Source organism: Anser brachyrhynchus (genome assembly GCF_964034855.1).
Source record: "Anser brachyrhynchus genome assembly, chromosome: 1".
In the NCBI taxonomy this organism is placed as follows: Eukaryota; Metazoa; Chordata; class Aves; order Anseriformes; family Anatidae; genus Anser; species Anser brachyrhynchus.
Genome location: NC_137694.1, coordinates 187,877,437 through 187,900,479, shown reverse-complemented (window position 1 = coordinate 187,900,479; position 23,043 = coordinate 187,877,437). Strand labels below are relative to the sequence as shown.

Below are 23,043 nucleotides of genomic sequence, written 5' to 3'. Positions count from 1 at the left end.
ATGTATTAAAATATGCACTTTGTTTTTGTCACCCTTCAGCACCAGATCTGGCTTTATTTACATGTTTTAGATAAACTGGGGGAGAACTGCTGAGATATAAAGCCAAGGCAGCTGCCATCATCAGTTGTTTGTCTTACAAGAGGACTGCAGCTGACAGACTCTACAAATCTCCTGCGAGAAGTGGACCTCGTCTGGAAGAGCTTGCAATTTAAGCATGCAAAAGAAGAGGTTAGAGGAAAAACAGAGTCAGAAAATTAAAGCCAGGCGGCAGGTGTGTGGTAAAGGCCATAGATCCAAATCCTGACCTTGTTTGGTTTAATTCAAGGACTTCAAGTCTTAGGTTATTCAAACAACAGTACTAGCGGAGAAGTAGTAAATGATGGCAACCAAAGTAATTATTGTTACATCTAAAATGTGCTAAAATTCAATTTAAGATATTCAGTGATTTAAATGAGTTTTAAACCAGCCTCTAATAAACTCTGTGAGGCTACCCAGTCCATGGCAAATCCTGGAATACAGCTTAAGAAGCCTTGTCTCTGCTACAACCCATGCTGCTGGTGAATTGGTCTAATTTCCACTGTCTTTACTCAGTTCTTTTAATGCTCTTTCCAACCTAAGTGCAGGATTCGAGAGGACAGCATGCTGATTGCATGCTATATTTATATAACGCTTTCTCCTCTGATTTTCTAAAACTACATTCTAATTTTTGTTTGTTAGCTTTATGTTTAAATCATCTGCTTTAACAAACAAGAAAACGCGTTTGATTAAAAGACTCCCACACCGTACGCCAGGTCTGTTTAAATAACCTTTTTCCCATCTTCTCTGTAATCAGAGGATTTGAATTCTAATGCAACACATTCATGCTAGAACCTGATTATATCCCAGAGCTACAATTCTGAGTGGCACCAGTCCATGCTATCTGACGGTATTTGCCAAAAACATGTCAGGACTCCCCTATAGTTCAAATCACCCCATAAATTCTACCCTTACACAACATGGTGACCTCATAGCCAAGGCATGCCTTAATGATCAAGCAAGTGGAAACGTTCAGTAAATACATTGAATGTTTGACATTGTTATCAGTGGGTGTTCCCTAGGTCTCTTGTGAAACAATCCCAAGATTAAGGCAAGGCCAAGAAGTGTCAGCCAAGTGAAACCCTTAAAAGTTACTCAAGAAATTTAAATAGACAACAATATTTTTCTACACTGAAATGCAGCAAGATACTTCTTAGAGAAGTACAGGCAAAACAACCGCATATATTTTGAACAGTGAGTAACCCTCATTGCTCTGACTGATTTACTTTCATGCCATTTCTAATGACATTATGGAGCTGAGGGAAGTATACCAGCCTGAGGAGGAGTTCTGAGAAATTAAGCATTTAGAAGTCTACAGAATCTTTGATAAAGTCCACTATGAAAATGATGTTCAATATAGACAACTATTTCAGCCTTTCAGCCTTTCTAAATCTGACCTTAGAAAAAAATCCCAAGAAATTTGATTCCAAAAAGCAAAGTGCAATGACCCCTCTACAGTGCATGAAGGACTTGGCTACTTCTAGTAATTTCCATGTCAGCAGAAAGCACTGAAATGCTACAGCAACATAACAAAGGGAGAAAGGAATAAAATCAGAAAGAAACAGAGACTTCTTTATTCTTTCTATTTCCTTGTCCTCCCCTTAAGAAAGTTCATTGACTTTATGTATGTGTAACATCCTACATGAGACCTATGGGGCAGCCTCTCAGGCCCACGCTGACAGTGAGGTCTAGCCACATTGCTTCAGTGGCCTGAGTAGCACATCAAAGAGGAATCACTTAAAAACTTCATGTCACAACCACCTTTCCTTGGTAGTCTTATTGAGAATTAAGCCCTGACCTTGTAACCATTGCACACATTCATTATGTACTTGATTAGCTTGATGAAGTGAATGGGACAACTCAAATGCTTTCAGCACATGTAAAGAGAATACACTGGGCATGAGTTGGGAAACTTCATGTTAATATATCTCATATCAATGCAGAGACATAAAAGAGAAAACAAATAAATAAAAATTCCTTAGCTAAGCTCATCAACAAGAGCAACACTGATTTCCTGACCTGCTGGCTGGCATTCAGTCAATGCATTGTCTGGCCACCCTTGCACTGCGATGATTTTCATCAAATAATTCACATACATAAACTAAAGAACATAAATGGAACACTACAAATGTCAGATTTGCAATGGCCTGAGCTGAAAGGAACTTAATGCCTAGGATTACAGGTACCTGTATGACCCTACAAGTTGGCTATAATCCTGTTCAAGGTGGTGGTAAAAATGATGGATGACAATCACACCTATGTGTGCTACATTACTAAGTAATGAGCTGCACTGTACTACATGTTTTGCCTCCAGGAACATCTACTTTATGTCATTCTTTTTATTCTTATTTTTGCAGCAGAACATCATAGTCTGATAACCAACATCTAAGGTTTTAGGGGGGCGGCATTTTGCTGAACCTTTAGTCTCAATTACTGTGTAAAATGAAATATTTACATCAAAGTAGTTCAGGGATTCTATGGACAAGAAAAATCATAATCAAGTCTGAACATCCATGAGCAGAAGTTTCGCATTTCCCTCCTCAGCTGTGGAATTCCAAACCAAGCCATGTGAAGGGGAACATTCACAGGTAACGATGCATGACAGGAAAAGCAATGGAATACACCTCCCAGCATTTGTGTTCTCGGTGCTAATATACCTCTTGTATTCCTTATTTTGTTTCTCCTTTCCTTGCCATGTAAAATGCAGGTCAACGTATCTTTATATCACAAGCGTTATGTGAAAAAAATCTGTATTAATACAAGATGAAAACTCATCCCCTTTGCTTGTACGCCTCAGGAAGGAACCTGAAAATCCTGGTGGTGAGGGAAAGCTTCAAGGACTTCCTTAGGAAAAAGGCTGAGTCTGAACTGAGAAATGTGTGGGCTGATATTTGTTCCTCTGCTGAATCCCACAGCACTGAAGAGGCATCATGAGCATCCTGGTGCAGTTCTCTGGCCTAAGGTAGTTTCCTCCTCATCAAGGACAAGGATTACTTTTGTTTCAGTCACAGTTTTTTCAGCTTAGGGACTTCACATGGATAGCACCTTACTAGAATAAGTAATGCCAGCCGCTATTTGATAGATTGTGTTGGCTCAGTAATGATTTTTAATGTTGGTAGAAGACTCTATTACAATAAACAGAAAATATGTTTACCCTATTACAGCTAATGCCAAGGGTAAAATCCTCTGTGACTCCTCTGTGCATACACAAACCAGATGCTGACAGGCCCAGCTGCAGGCCCCATTTTACCAGTTTATCCAATTCTTCCTCAGTGAGTAATTGCATCTTGTCTTGTTTCTAATCTAATTTCATCCATTATACAAGATGGATAATTTCCAGGGATGCAGTACAGGGGTGGGAATGTCTGCAAAAAATAAAAGCCCTGAAAATCTATTTTCTGATACATTCAGCCCACAACTCTTCTGCTGCACTTCTTCCATCTGAGTAGGTCTGCATGTGCAGAGAGGAAAACGAGAGGCACAAGGCACTGAATATGTGTATGTTTATCTACACCACATGGTGAAAGCTGATGGATAGCCTGCCCTTGGTGATGGCGTGCTAAGACGACTGCCTGTTGTATGAGCCTGTGCATTTACTTGCAGTCTTAGCCTGTCCATACCTCTGTTTCTTGCTTCATCTTAGATGGGAAACTTATTCAGGCAGAAGTCACCTTTTCGTTGTGTGCCTATATGGTAGCCGAAACTGCAGAGTCCTGGTTCAGAAAGGGTGTCCTATGCCAAAAGGTAACATGAATTAAAATGCCTCTGTGTAAAAATCAAAACGTATTAGGTTATTGTCTACATGAAGTCCAGCAGCCTAGCAGGAACAAATCAGCCACTTCTGGAGATGCAGAAGTCTTCTCTCTCCAGCACTCTTTTCTCCCCAGTTTTGTCCCTGCAAATTCATGTGGAAACACAAGGATGTTTTAGCAACTTCTTAGTAAATATCCTCCATCTCAGTGCCTAAGGACTCAAAATACATCTGTCAGTGTTGTAGCTGGCCAGTGACTTCATCTGAAGTGAAGCTGTGGGAGTATTTTACTAAGCTAATTCCCTGTCCCCAGGAAAAGAACAAAATGGAAAAGCAGAGTCCTCTTTTCCAAAGGTGTAAATCAGCCTTTTAAACTCACAGCCCAAGGGAACTGCATATGCTATCCATAAAATCAGATTGTTTATGAAATGGGATGTTTGTTTAATTCACTGATGTTCATGTGCCTTGCTCATCATAAATCTTAATATGTAAATCACCCAAGTATATAGTTTTCAGCATGTTCAGAGTTCACATGAATTTCCATACAGAAGGCATTAAAGAATTCCCTGTTCAGTCATTAGCACTGTTTTAAGGGGTATTTACAGTCAGAAATGCGTCTCCTGCTCCCAATCCTCCACCGGTGGCCTCAGGCCCTGCAAGATGAAGATGGGTTTGGGGTGCTGCGGCTGCACTCCAGCTGCAAACCGAGGTGCCAGAATTGGCCCTGTGCCCTCTCCCCAGCTGGAAAGGGGCAAAGCCCTAAACTGTGCCCACGCAGTACTTGTTGCTTAAGCCCACACAATGGTTTGGGTCCCTCGGGTGACTCGCTTGGGTGTTGAGGTCTCCCCGTGCTGATTTCTGAATCCAGCGGCCACTGGCTCCAAGAGCATCAAGTCAATGCACATCTCAGAGCTCCATGGAGGGACATATGGATAAGGAAAACTTTGAGATCTTGCAGCCGCAGCTAATAGATGGTCTGAACTGTTCTCTGTAACCCCAAACCCATCTCAGGTACTGAAGCAGACAGCCGAGTGCATTTCTAACACAGAGTTTACAATGCTGGATTAAGTGTTTTAATGTTCTCGGAGCCAGGGCTCCATTGAGCTCATTTATCTCACAGAAGGCAGCAGCAATGATGAAGCATAAAAACACACAATGGACGCAAAAGCATACTGAAGTTAATTTAAAAACAAAGCTAAACATCTGCTCCAAGAGCCAGCTTTCTAACGCATAGATGGGAGCATTAAACTTTGAAACATTACAGCATGTTTAACCAGTACCACGCCAGCTGTTAGAAATTTTTGGCAATGGTGCAGATATTATCTGGCAGGTTCTTGTGAGCAGCTGACAAGAATGAAGAGTGACAGATATAAGAAACAGAAAATGCCACCATATGGCATGAATATTATGCTGATGTTTCAGGTGTCAAGCAGTAGTTGCTCGTGTTTAATTTGAGTGCGCAAAATTTATATGTATTTTAATGATTACACAGTTTTATACACAATTACATTTACATTTCCATATTGTTACAACTGCAATTTTGCCATTTAACGGTAATAGACACTGCACTAAATTTGTCCACTTAGCAGCTCAGGCAATGATGTTTTCTTTATGGCTTTAATTCCATAATATTTACTCCTATGTATGGTGCCACTGCTGTCAACTGAATACTCCTGCAAGCCAGCCTGCAAGAGTTTGCTGGCTTATGCTGGAACATTGGGATGGTTGGTAAATGCCAACAGCCTCCAAGAACTGCAGTAGCCAAGGTGTTTATGGGTATGTCTCCACAAAAGTCATTGAACTTGACTTTTTAAAAGGAGGAGCCAGCCATTTGACATTTTCAAAGGAGGAACCAGCCCTGCCTTGGACCACGAAGGAAGCCCCATGGCAGGGGGCTGGGGGTACAAATTTCAGGCAGGGAGGTTGAGCCCCCCCGATAGCTCAGCTCTGCCAGCTTTCCCTCTGGGGCTTTTTGGGAAGCTGCTTTACAGATGGTATGCCACATCAGAGCTGTTCAGTTCTCCCTGAGAGCAGGAAAGAGCAAAGCCTGGTGGCATAACTTTGTGTGTCCTACTTGTCCTGCATCTCAGACTTGAAGAAGCTCCGATCACCTTCATATCTCTGATATGAAGCACAGTGCCTGCAAGTCTTCTCTGCTTCCAAGGCTCTCATCTGTATTATTTCCCCTTCTCCTCTCCAAGCCCCTGCTTCCTTTCCCTCCAGCAGTGTTCTCAGCCATCGGGCAGCCCAAACACATGCAAGCACCTAACTTCACGAGAGGCCCTAAGACGTCTTTGAGACCGTTACCTTGCTGTTGAATTATTAAACGTTGGCTGAAGGGTTATTAAAAAAAGTTATAAGCAGGAGAAACATGTTATTGCTGATGATTGTGTACTCCATCTGCCGTAGGATATCAGGCTTATATTTGGCAGAAGTTTGGTAATGCAAAAAAAAAAATGCATGCTACGACTTCATAGTGCATCTAAAATGATACCTGGAAATGTAAGAAGTATCTTACAGATCACTCAATAATAGCTCTTTGAATAGCATGTGTAACCTCTTCTAGGAGAGAAGTCAATGAGAAAAATATTGCGGAATTGGTAAATGTGGTGACTTGGCTATATGGATAGCAGAAATGTAACTCGGGAATGGTGAGAAACTGTGAGTGGCAGCAAAGGCTCAAAGAAAGGGAAAGTTAAACCATCCTGAGGATGCAACGTGTGACATATGCACTGAGGCATGGGGCTGAAGGTTCGCCAACAGTGAAGAAAGGCAGCACCACTCCTTCCTTCCTTTTTATAAAAGGAATTAAAAAAGTACCCAAGAAAATCTCTGACTCTGTTCCAAGATGAAGTAAATTGCCAGCCACTTTGACGAAAATTGAAGTTGTGTTTTAGTTGTCCTCAAATATGCAAAATGAAGCGACTTAAAACATGCTATTGACAGTAAAATCAGCATCAGAGATGTGTTGGGAATTCCCTTTTCATTGAGCACTTCCAATAAGAATTATTAAGGAACTATAAGGAACTGAGAGCTGTAGCGACATCATGAAAATGTGAAGAGCCAGAGAAGGGGAAGGAGGATGGAGATGTTAACGAGACAATATAACATGGCAAACACTCAGTGACTGTGGTTTTTCGTTATCAGAAAAGGCTTGTGCTGCTAATAAATGGCAGTTCATGAACTAGTTTCAGGGAACCCTGACTCCAAGTGGAGATGAGGAACTCCTAGGTTTTGCAAACATCCCTGCATGTATTTGTGACTCTGACGATTAACTGAAGAGATAGAAAATGTCTGCTCAGCCCCACCTGCCACATCTGCAGTGTTAATATTAAGCTAAGAGAGGATATATTGGCTTTATCTGGAGTAAGAATTTTCTGTCATAAAACCACTAAAAGACAGCTCAGATATTGCAAAGAAAGCCTGAATATTCACCTAGAGATAAAAGTTGTGTCATTTTCTGGTGAATTCCTCACTACAGAGGCTTGCTGAGGGGCGATGGAACTTGGTGTAGCTCAGAGAGTGCCCTAGCTGGTGTGCTTAACATTTCTGTTTTCCTTAGATGTGGTTCACACATTCAAGTTCTTCAGGAGCAGCATCTTCTACTTCTTTTAGCAGGCCCTGGGGTCTAGCAAGCACTGGAGAAGCTCCTGTCAGCTGTCACATCTCACTCGGACGCCTCGCTTTACTACCTCCATGTCACCCTAGTATCATCCCTGAGCATCTGCATGCTCTTGACTGTTTTATGGGCACTCCAGATAAGCAGCTCTCTGAGTCCTTTTATTTCCCCGTTTTTCTAAAGTGCAGAAGTTTCATAAGTGCAGTCTGGCTTTTTCTTCTCTGAAAACCTTTGGGCCAAGTCTGTATCTTATTTTTTCTTTCCTGTGTAGTTTTGCACTTTAGCAGAGTTAGTTCACCACATTTTCAATGCCATGTTCAATGTCTAATTCATGTTAACGCAGGACTGATACTAGTCCACACAGCCAGCTTTTAGGCTAAGCTTTGAAAACTGTATATTTATACTCAGAGAAGAGTTCTGGTCACACTACTAAGTTCAATGACAATTTAAAAAGGAGGAAAAGCATTGTCCTCAAATTATCGCCCTAATTGCAGCAAGGGTGGTGTTTAGACATAGCCTGAAAAGACGTCTAGGTCCAAAAACTGGGTTTAGGATGCAGATAATCCATGGTATGTCTCTGTGCTTTCAGTTTAGTACATTTCTGGTCTTGCTGTAGCACCAAAGATATCTTGTTTTCATATATGACAAATATGTATGCATATATATATATGTGCATATATATATATATATGCAGAGGCAGGAATGTGCCCGCTGTCACTCTGTGCCTGACTTCAGGGGCTTTTCAGGCCATGGGCAGAGACGTGGCAAGGCAGGAACGTGTCGTCCCTGCACAGCCCTGGTGAGGAGGACGTGGATAGATGAGCAGGAGATGGTGGAGGCTGGTGTGGACACAAGTAGGTGGGAGCCAAGGGACAGGAGTGCTGCCGTGCCCGGCCATGGTACTATCACTGGGTTGCCTTAGGGAATGCATTTCACGTCTCTGGGTTTCTGTTCCTCCTCCCACCGTTTGTTTGTGATCTTTTCAGAGCAGGACTGTTTCTTACTACATGTTTATACAGTGACTAGCATGATGAGGCCCTGATCTTGCTCGAGGCCTCTAGGCATGACTGTAATACAAATGATAAATCATCATCATAAAACAGGACGGCACAGATCCATAACTTCTGTCATAACTCATGGCTGGAGTGTCAGCAGCTTATAGACACATGGCAAGGTCGGGGAGACCATGAAGAGCCAGAAAAAGCAAATCCACACGGAAAACAGGAGATGCTGAATGTCTTTGAAACGTTTTTAATATCGGTCACTGTTATACCTGTGTCAGTTCACCGCTCATTCCCTTTATTGATGTCACCTCCTGACAGCAGTGATGTGGCAAGGAAAGGAATTGAGCCACATATCACGGCAGGTGTCAGTGGTCACCGGGGTGCAGCCTGCAAGAAAATGTGCACGGACGGTCAGCCGGTGCTTCCCATCCACAGCTTTTGTGCTGCACTGACCTGCAAGCTGAATGGATTACACCCATGCCGGAGATACCTGCAGTGGCAACAGGAGCTTCAGCAGAAGTATTTCTTTGTCCTTTTATCACTTACAAAGGCCCACAGACCCTTATTTGTATCTCATCATTTTTTCCCTACTGTCCCGTGGAAGAAAGCTGTGTGGGTACCTCGTGCAGGGCGTTTCGGCAGCCCTGGAGACTTTCTCCCCCCTGCCTGTGACTCAGCTCCCATGCATGCAAGGCAGCACTGGCCAGGCTAAATTCCCTGACAGACCAATCGTCGCTCAAATCAGCACCAGTCAACGACATGCTTTGCAAGAGCTGTCATCACACTCTAGGGTTACTCATTTTTTCAGTGTCCCCTAACCTGTAGAGGCAAGGAGTTTGGGAGACCTGGAGCATAACAGGAAAGAGTTCGCTGCAGGAATGTCAGGAGCTGACAGTACAAAACACAGCAGTTATGTCCATTCAGAGCAAGTCAAGTAAGCATACAAATATCTTTAAATCATTATATCTGGCAAGAAGCCATGCTGTGTTTTCAGCCAAAGTGTGATGCTTTGAGAAAATTTAGCTTTGGTGAGCTGAATACCAGATGAAAGAGAAGCACTAGGGAAGGCTCAGGCTAGGGTGCCCCTGTATTTATTAGAAAAATATTTTGATCTCAGTGAGCTGAAGGTGTTGCCCTATACCTCCCCCCCAATAGTTTTGCATTGTCCAGTTAAAAATGACCAATCTCCTTCCTGAGATTAGAAGTTTCAAAATATATTTGAAATGTTTCAGAAGAAACTCAGTCTTTAAAGTTTTCCCTGCTGCAGGTATCTAAGGCTAGCCTGTCTGTCAGCTTGGTTTGATAGCATACACAACAGGGAATACCATCTTTTTTCCACTTATGACTGTCTTGACAGTCTTTAGCTTCTCCCATTTCCAGATGACTTTGTTTATTAGACAGACAATTAAATAAGAAGCATGTTTTCCAGAATTCATCTTCCTTCTAAAAAATTTAAATTTGGTACTGAACACTAAATTACAGCAGGTTATTATTATAGTGCCAAAATCATGAATGCAATTAAAAGTAAGAAATCAGTCCCAGATTCAGACCCTGGTATATCAGTAATAACAGAGTAACTTCTCTTTCTTCCACTTTGTGGAGTAAATCTCTATAACTGGGATGAGAATTGGGCCAAATATCTTTGACTGTTAGAGCTGACAGCATAAATTAGATGAACACTGAGAATAAGACAAGAGAGCAGGAGGGAGAAAAGCAGGAAGGGCTGAGAAGTAACATCAAATAAAGGAGATGTGAAACAGATATGCTCAAACCTGGGTGAGGATGTGGTTTGGGATAAATGAAACAAGCAACAGAGCAAGAGGCAGTTTTCCCTGGAGAGATACATGGCAGTAAAGTGCTTTAAAGAAGAATTTAAATTCAGAGGATATGCCATAGTTGATATGATAACACATATGTTCGGCACAAGGAGACAGAGGCCAGCATAGAAATAAATCCAGGGGATGAAAAGCACAAAAATTGTTCAAGCATCTGGTAGGCAGGACAGAAATTAGAAGTTTTGAGAATGTGCAGGAACCAGACCTGGGAAAGCCAGACAATTCCTTGAAGGTGAACGGCTGGTTAGTCTTCCTAAAGGAAGTAATTCAGATAATTTGGACTGCCCATCAACGTGATGTAGGTTGACTACTGGTATGTTTAAAGGTAGATGCAATGCCATTGAAACATTGCTTAAATTTTTTTGTCCTTCATTTTAACGTTGGTGTGATAGTGCAGCACCCCACAAGGCAGCAGCAGAAGAGACCATTCTCTAGACTGCCTATACTTATATCTTGTTTTACGAAGGCCAGATCCTGGTAATGTTAAACCACCAGCACTCCTGGCCTCCCATCCTCTTTGCAGTATTCAGACACCCTCTGAACTACCTCATTTAAATCGATACAAAGCAAAGCTCTTTGCATCTTGGTTTATGAAGGTCAGCTGGCCATCCTCTCCCCAGGCACTGTTCACGCTCTGACACTAGTTTTTGAGTGTGGACTTTTGTTTCTACTTTCCTTCTACTTTCTAGTTCTTCTACATGTTGTCATCTCATCTCTCCAGCCCTCAGTGCAGGTAAGTTTGGAGCAAAGAGAGGCTTTTAAGCTATCTGAATGCCAGTGCAGTCACTGTACTGCAAGCAAAAGTCCTCCTAACATAGGAAGTCTTCCCTAAGGGTAAGGTTACAGACTCCTTGCTCTCATTACCATCATCTCCAGAAAGATTAGGAGACATCTGCCAAATCTGTGTAATAGCCTTGACCTTCACTTGCCCTTTGCCTTTACCACTGTGGAGACCCACCCTGATGTCTCATTAACAACACAAAAATAAAAACATCATTTTGTTTTCTCACCTCCAGCCAGCTGTGGAACCTTCCCCACATGCTGTAAGTGAAACCTCTTGTCCCTGGAGACGTAATGCTTGGGAAACCCACTAAATGCGCTTGGTTTGCAGTCTGTGAAAAGCAGAAGTTTCCCTTATCTTCTCAGCCTCTTGGCCAGCTTAATCTGGGATCAGCAATAGTGGGAGACGATACAGGCTGAACTCATGGCAAAGGAATGCTGTGGAGAGAACAGCAGTGGCAGAGGAACAAACCAGATACTAGGTTATTTCAGTCCTCAGCTGTGTAATTTGGTATTTTAAATGAGGATGACCATTGGTTACCTTCCCTGTTCTGAATTCCAGTGTTTCTGTTTCTTTACTGCACTGGTTCAAGGCTTGGGCTCATCAAAGCCATTCCTTGGCTGTTTCAGCTCTGCAAGCCCTTACCACTGACTCAGTCCTAGAGCTGTTAGCCAAAACCACAGCTGAGAAGAGCTGGCCTCCTTGGCTAATTTGGCCAGAGATACCTCACATGCAGAAAGGTAGAGATGTGGGATTTACTTACGGGTGCAGCTCTACCAGGAGAATTGGAAACGCGGCCTTTTAACGTTTTTGCATGCTTTCTAAGCCCTGCGAAACCTCTGAGGACTTTCCTGCTGCAGTTCTGTCCCCATCATGTCCTCTGCACATGCCAAGAGAAAGGCACAGAGCTGTCCAGAGCATGGGGAATAATGTTTTCCTGGCTCACAGTCACATTTCTTAGGCTCCATCCAGCAGGCAACCTTGTGGAGAAAGGGGGAGAGGGACTGGGAGTAAAGCACTCTCATTTACATCAGAGCTACATCCACCACTGACAGGCATGGCCTTATTTGCATCATTTTGTGGTCAGTTTGGACATTCACCACCAGATATGACTGCTGGGCAGATCGTGTGACGGTGTCTGGCTCTGCACTGCACTTGGAGGGCACCCGGAGTTAGTCCCCCATCCTTGCTCCTGTTGAGGTCGGGGCAGAGTTCCCATTAGCTGCTGCACACAGCAGGACATGACCTGAGATGCACGACTTTTTAAACATTTTGGAGGAACACGGATTGCTGACATAGACTTTGAGGTAATCTAAATCTCAGATGAGGAGCAAAACGCTGTGAAACCAGCTTCAAAGAAAGATTTAATTTGGCTGTATGTGTAATCTGGGGATTGACTGAAAGAAGAAAACTTTCGGTGGCTAATTTCTACAGGGTCTGAAATATAACAGGTTATTAAACACACAGCCCAACAGCTGCAGAATCTGACAGAGATATTGTTCTCCCCGAGCATTTGGTAATAGAGTACTTCAGATGATTAAATAGCTAATAAAGTCAGAGTCTTTGCTAAGTAGATGGATACCAGCAATATTGCAAAGGTAATTATAGATTTCTATCAAGAAATTCTCGACTCAAAATATTTATTCTCAGACTGAAGCTACTATGCTGGTCTCACTTAAAGGAAAAATATTTTAGCCACTATTAAAAGGTTTCCAATTTGCTCTACTGTAGTGGTTTTCAATTACAACCAGTTTCAAGGTATACATTTTCAGACTGAATATTCCTTTTTTCAAGGTAAATTCTCGGCTGCTGTCACATGAAACTATTTCTCCCATTAATCATGATCTTACGGCTTTTTTGGCAGCATGGGGACTTGCATCTTTAGGCTGTTTAGACTGCACCTTGCTCCTTCACAGGCATGAGTCAGTTGTGGTATCTATGACTCCTTAAAGTTGCAGAGCAGTAAGAAAGGGTGAAAGGAGCAGAAAACAGGGTTAGGGACGCTTGCAAGAAACCTGCAAAAGAGTCCTGAATGCACAACATTATTCATTTTCCTCTGTTGCTATTTCAGCCTGTCTTTTTTTTTCTGCTGATCTTTTAGATCCTTTACTCCTTCCCTGTGAGGGCCATTAGAAAACCAGGATAATTTTTTTTAATAACTTGCATACACAGCTATGCTAGCTAATTCACAGACTGCAGCAAAAAAAATTCTTTGCATGGCTAAATTATCCCATTATCACAGACAAGCATGCAGCAGAGCCTGTGTTTACACTGAAGCTAGTTTGTTTCTACCTTTAATTATTTTTGCCTAGTTTATAGAAGTGTAATAGATGCTCATTTCCATTTAGCTGAGCCAACACACATCATACAGCAATGCCCATGCCTGCTTTGTTCTGTTTTTCTGATGCCATCTCGTATGTCTGCTTTACCCCATCTCCTGCCTGAACACACTTTTTCCTCTTTAAGTCCTCTGTTAAGGACTTTCTTTTGCATTCCTATTGAAAAAAAAAAAAAAAAAGAAAAAAAAAGAGGGCAATGGCTCGATTACAGAGCAATAAAAGCTATGTTTAATATATACAAAGAAAACACGTTACTGCATTTCTCTCATACATTTGGGTAGCACTGCATTTTCACACCATGGCCAAGAGAGGATTGATGGCGCTCTGTATCATGCTGTTTGGATGTAAAAATAGTCATACCAAAACCATGATCAAGACTGCCTTATTCACAGGAAGATCAGTCCCACAAGCTGTCTGTAAATACAGGATGTAAGTGGGATTGCTGCACTGCAAGACGGGGTTTTGCACAGTGGATGCAAGCACGAAGTGTGTTACAAATGAATGAAGGCTGCAGAGCCTATGGCACACCTGTGCAAGCAAATGTATATATATTATTTTTTTCCCTTATTACCAACTATCAGAAGAGTTCCAAGCTGCTAAATGTTTGCTTAGGTTTTCAAGATGCTTACACTTTATCCTGTAGTTGGACCTAGGGTTTCGGTTTGTTTCCATTTCTAGTGAAATCTGAGTGTGATATTTTAACCTTTATTTACGGCACTGACCATCAGCTAGCTGGATCTTTTGTTTCTACTGTCAATGACAATAAGAAATTGGTGACAAAAATGACTATTGTGGTTGTAACTGCAGTGTTATTTATAAACAGCTAGATGCAGAAAAAATGCAATTTAGATTTCATTGTGAGCAATATTCAGGCCTAGAGCTCCCTAATGCACAATTCATAGCAGCTTAAATTGTAGTCATTACTCTCATACTGCAATACTGTTTGTCATGATAAAGGGAAATTACTTTTCTGTCAATTACTCCAAGAAGATTAGTTAATTTACATTTGCAAAGGGTATGGAGCAGCATCACAATTCCACGGAGATGTTTCTTGGAAGCATTTGGCAATGTAGGGTTTTGGGGAAAAAGTAACTGCAGCTCAACTTCTAAATTAAAAAAATAAAAAAAGGGACAGCATGTACATCCCAAGGTCTTCATACCTGCATGAAGAGTGGCGAGGAAGAGTAAATATATCGGTTACAGACTGCCAGCTTAAATATTGCAGAAAATTCCCTTGAGGACCTGGAAGAAGCACGTTCCTCTCTGCTTCAGCACTGGGCAGCCAAACTGGCAGCGTTTTAAATCCCTGTTCCTCACTGTATGTGAGTTGTGCATGTAAAGAAACTATATAAAACATGCTACTACCATTTGGGATCCAATTCTCTGCCCTCTGCTAACATCTAGTTGTTTGTTTAATCCACGTTAGGACGTAGACATAGCAAGTGCCGAAAACGCGTGTGGAGGAATGTTATTTTTACTTCCTTAATTACAAATTCTGGGTGATTATTAGCATGCCTGGCTTAGATACCCACCACGTGAGGCACTGCAGCTCCTCATTCTAGCCGCGTAATTTGAGGTGTTGAAGTTTGGCACCTGAGTTGCTCGGAGGGGCAATGGAGTAACCGAGTGCAGCAGTGCCTGAGGGACAACGCGGAGCTCTGCTGCTGTCCCTGAGAAGCTGCTTCATGAAGGAGTGACGGGGCATCCCCTGGGAGTCCCGGCTGAGGCTGGGCACCCCTCTGCTTGCAGCTGGGCTGTGCCCTCCTGGCCTCTCGCTAAAACCAGGGGAGGAAGCCGTGGCTGTGCTACCTGCGGCCTGCTCAACATCTTCCCAGCCGAGAGGTTTTCTCTTCCCTCGAGGGCAATTGTGGAAAGGCTTTTGGAAAACATGTTGATCAAGTGAGGTCTCAGATTTAGCACGGAGAGTGGGCAGGGTGGAAACCTGCCTCTGCCCTGCAGCAAGGCAGGTTTGCTTAAAGCACCTATACTCCGAGGTCACGGGTATGTTTTGTGAGCAGAACAAGTGCTGCGGAGTACAGACGTACCGTGTAGGTGTAGTGCCACTGCCTGCGTGCAGCTGGCACAGCAGAGCTTAACCTCTAGCAATTAAAATGATGAAATACCAACAGCACAGGCATCCTGAACACTGCTGCCTGTGTTCGGGCATGTCGGACTCTGCTGATATCCCGATCATATATTGGCATCGCAGTTCTCATGGCGCTTTGTAATGTTTTAAATCTAACCCCCTGCCAAATTCCATCAAATATAGTCACAGACTTCCCTCCCAGCATTACTCTCTTGAAACAACAAGGGACTGAGCATCCTTATCTTTCTTGCCAAGCCAGAGCTGTGCGCAGTTGCTGTTGCTGTGCCTCAGTGCAGAGTGTTTCAGAAGCAGGAATTACACAGGAAGGAGTTCTCAGAAGACTTTACAAAGAGTTTGAGGGCACCTTAATTATAAGTTATCTCTGCTCCTGTTAGGTTTAGTGGATTTGCAACACTGCTCAACCCAAAACTGGACTCCTTGCTCTAGCTACTCTTAAAAAGCTTCAGAGAGTGCTTAACAATCACAGATGTTTATGTTTCCTTTTATTATAATTTTAGTTGCCTGGATTTTCTTTCGAGATGCATATTCTTGGCTAACGTACAAGCTAGAGATGTAATTTGCACAAAAGGTAAATCCTCACTTGTTTTCAGAAATCAGCATTTTAATTAATAAATCTAAATTCTGCTAGTTATTAACAATAGGAATGAAGATGTAAAGTTAAGTGTAAAGATACAATGATATAAAGGTATAAAGATATGTGTCAAGGTATAAAGATATAGATTGGAATTTTTAAAGTTTCAGCTAAATGATGACAGACAATATGCAAAACATTTTTCAGACCTTTTTCTTTGGCCATACTCTGAAATATTAGAGCCAGTCTTACTTGTTTACTCACAGCTTGGATCTTTAAATGCCCCTTGTTTATAATAAACCTAATTCTTCTGTTTTTGTCACAACAATAATATGTCAGGGAAACGGCTCTTTGCTCATCGTGGGACAAGAATACCTTAAACCATATCAGTTGCTGGCTCTATATGGTACGTAAAATGTTGAAAAAGGTAGGCTTTTGCGACGGCCAGAAGTGCCATTCACAGTGCTGTAACTTCAGGACATAATCAAGTGGCATTTAAGCAGCCTGGTTTTTAATGTTGTTGAAAGATCCAGTTGTAGTCGTAAAGGTTTTAGGATCAACTGTGTTAGGGATCCATCTAATTTTTCTGGTTTCTCCCTATGGGTACAGCAGGAGAGCTCGTGGTGTGGGTTGCTCAGCAGTGCACCTCCCTCTTTCCCTGCACATCCCTCTCACAACTGTGTGACCTTTGGTACATGAATACACCTTCTTTTTTACAGAGAGCCCACAAACAGCAGTTTAATGAAGGTAATTTAATTTGTCTTCAAAACAATGCATTATGCATTAATTAAAGTAACTTAATTTGTCTTCAAAACAGAGTATTATTCATTCTGCCTAAGGCACAAAACACACAGCACAAAGGGTAAAAAACAACATCAGAAGTACATGACTCTTACTCATACCCTCATCTTTTTCCTTGCCAGATTTTGTACTTTTTCATTTTCAGCTTCAAGAAGCATTTGTGTAGTATTAGCAAAGCTGTTTTTTCAGTGCTTTCCCTTGCCTTGTAACTCCCTTCCTCTCACACACAGCCTGTGAACCGCTTCTCTCAGGTGACACAAAGGCCCCAAATTCACAAAGATTTCATGAGATTGTAGTGTGTTACTTCTCGGGCCTGGAAAAACAGAGATATTACCAATGTTGTAGCCAACAAGTTATCTCTTATGTCCACAAACCGTCTTAAATTTGAGGACTCTTGTACGTGCTAAGCCATTGCTTCTCTTCTTCTGCTTGATTCCTTTCATAACCCTCACTGACTCAACCGCATGACAAATATCCCCATCTCACAGACGTATACGTGGAAGCAGGATATTCTTTTTAAAGCTAAAAATATCAGGTAGATTTTTCTAGTTCCCTACTGAAACTGCTTATTCTGAAATAATAGCCTGTGATAAATTCTTGTCATCAGCACCAGATGCAACAGCATGATAAATCTTTATAAAATATGAGATTTTCTAAAACTTGAAAGATCTGATGAGCTGCACACATCATGTGAATATTTTCTGTTACAGGTAAACCCTGTGCCCATACAGACAGAATTTACTAAGTTATTTTGGACTAATGGAGTGTGGTTGTTGAGAACACGTCCCCATAGCATAAAAATATCTGAGTAATGATAAAAACTACTTCAAAAGAAACTACTTTAACTACAATTCAGCTGAGCCTTAGCTTCATATAATTCCCACTTTGGTGGTAGATATGAATACCCTTAATTCCAGGAACTTGTTAAGTGGCAAAGAAGAACAGGCAGATGCAGCTTACAGAGTGGGCTGCCCACTGACTTCGTTGGTGTTTTTTTCTTGGTGATGCTGAATGTTCAGGGACTTGAGTGTCCCTGGAAATCCACACAGCAGATAGCATTTGCAATGAACTCCTTAAAATCTGAACATACCATCTTTGTTTCTCATTCAGAGTAACCAGTAAAGCAACCACACAACAGGTTCTGGAGATCCTTTTGTAGCTTTGGCATTTCCAGATGGCAGAGATGAACTGTCGTTGGTGCACATATCACAGAATTTAGTTCTTTAGCTGCAGCCATGGAGGTAAAAAACAGCAATTTCTGTCCAGCAATAGAAGTATGAGCTGACTTTCCCATCTGAAACTAGGCCAATTTATTCCTTTGGGATGAATTTCATGAGATAGGACAGAATCTACAGATAGCCAGACAAAACCTCCCCTCTCTTTAGGGCAGCAACTCCACAATATCCTAGCATGCAGAACAGGGAAATCAGAGCCATCATAAGGAAGCCCCACCTATAGTACAAAATATTCTCATTAGTCTCTCCAGGACAAAGAGCTGGGAGTTATTTTGCTGTGTTGGTGGCCATGGGAACAGTGTGGTTATCATCACAAAACAGAGGAGGAAGCAGAGCTTTCTCTAGGAATTGGGAAGCAGCTTCTAGGACACCCCAGAATATCACATAAAGGAGCACTTTCACAGCCAGAAACAAACCTTCCTAAAACAACACCACCAGTAAAGAACAGCATAAACCTAAAATTACTGAGAAAAAATGAAAATCTTTCTGAGCAAGAGGAGAGAAAATAGAGTAACACATGCAATTTATAGCTTGAGGCATATGTCAAAGGCTTAGACAACATATGACAACAAGTAGCTGGATTTAGCACCTTTCTGCAAAACCGTGTTTGAGGAGACAAAACAAGCAATGCTGGTGGAACAGAACTGAGATTATGCTGTTTAATCTTTTCTTCTGGAAGAAGCTCCAGGTGAAAGCACAACTGGAAGCTGGCAGCACCGCAGCAGCCCTGCTAGCAACATTCATAATTGCAGCATCTCGTTGTTTACCTTTTCGCCTAGCCTGGCACGGGTGCCAGCTGCATACGTGGAGCCACATTCCGACTCCAGTCACACTGGAATGAATCCAGGGTCATGTCATTCACTACAACGAAGGTATTCTTTATTCACGCTTTTCCAGCTAAGAATCTGGCCCATTTTATCTAGGTAGCAATATCTAATAGAGAAAAGACTGTCAAATTGAAGGAACAAGAAGAACCAGACTATGTCACACGAAGAGGAAACATTTTACATTATAAGGATTATACAGGCCCTTCAGTTTAAAGACTTTATCAGTACTTTAAAGACAGGCCACTGGAAAGCATTTATGCAGGTGTTCTGCTGCAAAGATTTTTTTTTTAACCCTAATTTGCTATTTGAGAAAATGGAAACAAAATTGATACAGGTTTGATTTTAACATGATTGAAATAAAAATACTGCAGTTTGATCAACAGAGAACACTAATTCATTATACATTTATGAGCTGTTTGGGTTAAGACTTATTCCATTTAGGATTTCCTCTACATCAAGGAAGTAGGCCTCCCTGACTGAAATACTTGAGACTCGAGGTTTTCTGTGTGAGTGTATTTTTGTGTTAATACCAAATTCAGCTTGGGAAAAACATTCTGTTTTTCTCTACTGGAAAAATCTGGGATGTTCCAGCTGTAGTGACCAACAAAAGGTAGGGGAAAGGAATGAAAATAAATGAAATTTATCATTGCTGTATTTCAAATAAGTTCAAATTCACTCCAGCCATGGCTCGATGATAGCATAAATCTGCCTTTAGAGATTCCAGTGCTGTAACAAAAACTCTGCAACCAATGATGTAAGAGTACCCCAATGGTATAGATTTACTCTAGCAGTTCATTTGTTAAAAAAATACTGACATTTACTTTGTACTTGGCGATGGATTGAATTGCCTCCTTGCCAGCTGTATGAAGTTGGTATATATCCCGTGTTATGTGCTCTGACTAATTCAGCAGAAACGCAGTCATATGCACACACCTCATCTGGATGCTGTTTGTGTTGCTGCATGGTCTGGAGGCGCCCAGATGCAGACTAATGGTGGCGGAAGCACCAGGGATGGAATTTCTGCCATACCTCCTTAGCAATATCATGATACTGATTTTTCTTTTCATATCAGCTTTGGATTTCACCTGGATCTGCCAGAATATAAGAGTATAAACTGATGCAATGCACTTGCCAAGGCACAGAAATACTGAGGTTGCTTGCTTTTTAAGGAAAATATAGCTTATATAGGGAAGGGTGTTGGATTGTTTTGGGTAGCTAGAGACAGTTGTGGAACAACCTTGTCTGGATTTGAAACTACTTTTTTAAAAAGCACACATCTCAGCTTTTACTAACATCCAAGTGAATCGAGACAAGCTCCAAAATACAGCTCTTTGCACTCAAGAATGTGTATAAACAGCACGGGATCACAGAGGGTATTGGACAGTTCCCACAGGAAACTGAAAATATCACAAATCTGGGGTCACAAACTGCCTGCTCAGGTTTGGACTCTTGAACTGGATGCCAGCCCTTACAGCTCTCCCAAGGAAAACTATTTCACTATTTGTATTTAAACACGTGAAAAAGGGCAGGTTATTAATGTTTCAGCTACAGGAATGAGCCTCCTGTGCACTAGTAAGTGCTATCTATCCTTTTGTTGAAATTATTTCTATAAATCTGCATCCCAGTGGACAATATTCTCTTAAACTAATTTCCTGCAATCATCATTAATTGGCCAGCTTGCTAACACCTGGCACCACCAGCTTTTCCATCTAGCAAGCACAGTGCCACACAATGGTAACAGCAGGTTTTAACCTAATCCCTCTCCATACACAAGCAAACACCGAATGACGCTCACGACAAAGAGACACAGACCAGCCTGACATTTGCTGATAACTCCCAGGAGATTCTCCACCAGCACAACTAGTCTTGCTCAAACACATTTTCCAGCAGCATACATAATTTGAAACCATTTCCAGCTAGACTAATTGCATGCACAGAAAAGAGCATCCTCCTCAGTGCACGTTTATTAGTCCAGCCGCAAATGCAGCTTGCACTTGGTGAAGTTTTCCAAAACAGTAATTATTTCATCTTCGGAGAATTAGCAACAGCTCACTCGATAATGAAAAGTTATTATGCAGATATATATACTTCATGCAAAGTTGTAAACCAAAAAGAAAGAAAAAAAAAAAGTAGTTGTTTAAAACTGATGTTTAAATTCCACTCACAGTTTTGAAGTCTAAGCATAAAACTTCTTACTTTGCAGTTGTAGCTCCAAGCTGTCTGGAAAGATAATGCAGTCCATCAGATATCCTGGTTTTGTTTTCTTGCATAAAAATATAATCTGTCATAGGCACAGGAGCTGACTTCAAGGACCAGCCCCTTCTGCTGAGCACACCAATCGGGAGACCTTGGGAGCACATGTGGAAAGCTGCTGCCCTGCGCGCCTGTCACAGGCAGCATATGCTCCGTGTGACCGAGGTGCCACGTTAACGCTGGTGTCAGTGAGACAAAGCGCTCGGGGGGCTGCCCAGCTCCGCAGACCCGCAGGGCCCACAGCAGGAGGAGAAATGGAGGGCCGAGAGGAGGAGGGAGACCTTCCTCGCCGGAGGAAAAGCAGAGCCTTTCCCAGACCACGTCGGTGCTGCTGCACCTGCAACATCACTTGTCCCTTTCCAATCAGCCTTCTTTGTTGATGTTTTAATAAAAGTGGTTTCCACTTTTTCCCTCCTCTTTTGCCATCGTATTAATTGCTTCACTTTTTCTGCTTAGTTACTGTCCTCATCCCACTTACGGCTTTTTATTCCAAGCCTCAACCCTCAAAAACCATGCAGGTGGAAAAATCCTTGGCACAGCGCAGCCTCTCCTCCTAACATGCCAGGGCCAGCAGTGCCCCTGCAGTCTGAGGGTCTGCCTTTTGGGGCTTTTCCTCCCTTTTCCTCCCTTTTCCCTGAAAGCTCGGGCTCTCCGCTGCCTCACCGCTGGCTGCCTGTGCGCTCCCTGCTCCTCTCTGTCTCCACACGCAGCTTCCCCGCTTTGCCGCACGCAGCTTTGCTTTATGCCTGTTAGTTAGTGAGAGAGGTCATTTTTTTTTTCATCTGTTTAACCTGATGACTTTTAAATTAAAACTACTTAGAAACCCTACCTGGAGACACACACCCACAGCCTTCTGGCTGGCTGAGTGCTAAGCCCTCGCTCCTAACAAGGGCTTAAAAGAATGCATGTACATTAATACGCCTTGAAAGCGTAGCAGTAATGCAGCGCACTAAGTCACAGATCAGACCATACATACGTGAATGGGATGAACTAACACCTGTAGATTTGGTTTCACTTCTGGAAGCTTATTTACAAGTCACAACGTGCTCCGAAGGGAAAGTAGTCAACACACCAGGGCTAAAGCTGTGCCTCTTCCCCCTGCAGTACGAGGCCTGGAGGCCGTGCCACCTCTGCTCCCGTGCTGACCTCGGTGCTCTTTGTATTAATTCACCCGAGTGGCTTCATTTGATAAAATAGCCTTGTTTTCACAAATGATGCAGCTTACAGAGTGGGCTGGCTGTAATGAGAAATGTTAGCTCTCGTCTGTGAATAACTTGCTGTTTTAATGACATTAATTTTGTTTCTGAATTCTAGCTTAGCAGGTTAGTAACTCACCAAAGAATTATTTTACAGTGCTTTTCTCATGGCGGGTATAACAACGCTGATTAAAAATTTCGACGAAGTGCCTTCTTCCACCCCCAGAACCCACCAGTTTCTCAGAGGAAAAATTCCTGCCGAAATGAACTTCTGTCAGCACCAGCACGTCGCCGCCGGGCTCTGGGAGGCATTTCCCATTCCGAGATGCTGCGGCCAGCAGGCCCAGAGCAGGAAACAGCCCTCAGTCAGTCAGCCAGAGCCGAGGACCCTAGCAGAGTAATTTCTTTTATCGGCCTCTGGTCGGGCGGGGAGGAGCGTGTCCGACGTCTTTGGGGTGGGTAAGGCCTTTCCCAGATCTGCAACAAGGAGCAGGCTTGTTCCACGTTCCCAGCTGGGGACGCCTCTGTTAAACACCCAGCCCAGCCAGCTGCTGCGAGCTACGCATGTGTATGTTAATGGCTGGGATTTAACCAGCCACGAAGCTGCAGCAATTCGAGATGTACAGCCCTGTCACCTCCCTCTCCTTAT

The 23,043-nt window shown here is 42.5% G+C and overlaps 1 protein-coding gene across 5 annotated transcripts in view; it reads right to left on the bottom strand.

Moving 5' to 3' along the window:
- STARD13 (StAR related lipid transfer domain containing 13) overlaps positions 1-22,773 on the bottom strand; it is a 297,430-nt gene extending 274,657 nt beyond the window's left edge. The window contains exon 1 of one of the 5 annotated variants that reach the window (XM_080568407.1): positions 22,628-22,773. The gene's annotated coding sequence lies outside the window, so the exon portion shown is untranslated. Of the gene's footprint in view, positions 1-11,294; positions 11,443-21,110; positions 21,817-22,627 lie in introns of those variants that run through there. The other 4 variants (XM_080568405.1, XM_080568400.1, XM_080568410.1 and 1 more) reach the window with 4 other exon arrangements.
- Positions 22,774-23,043: the final 270 nt, after the last annotated feature.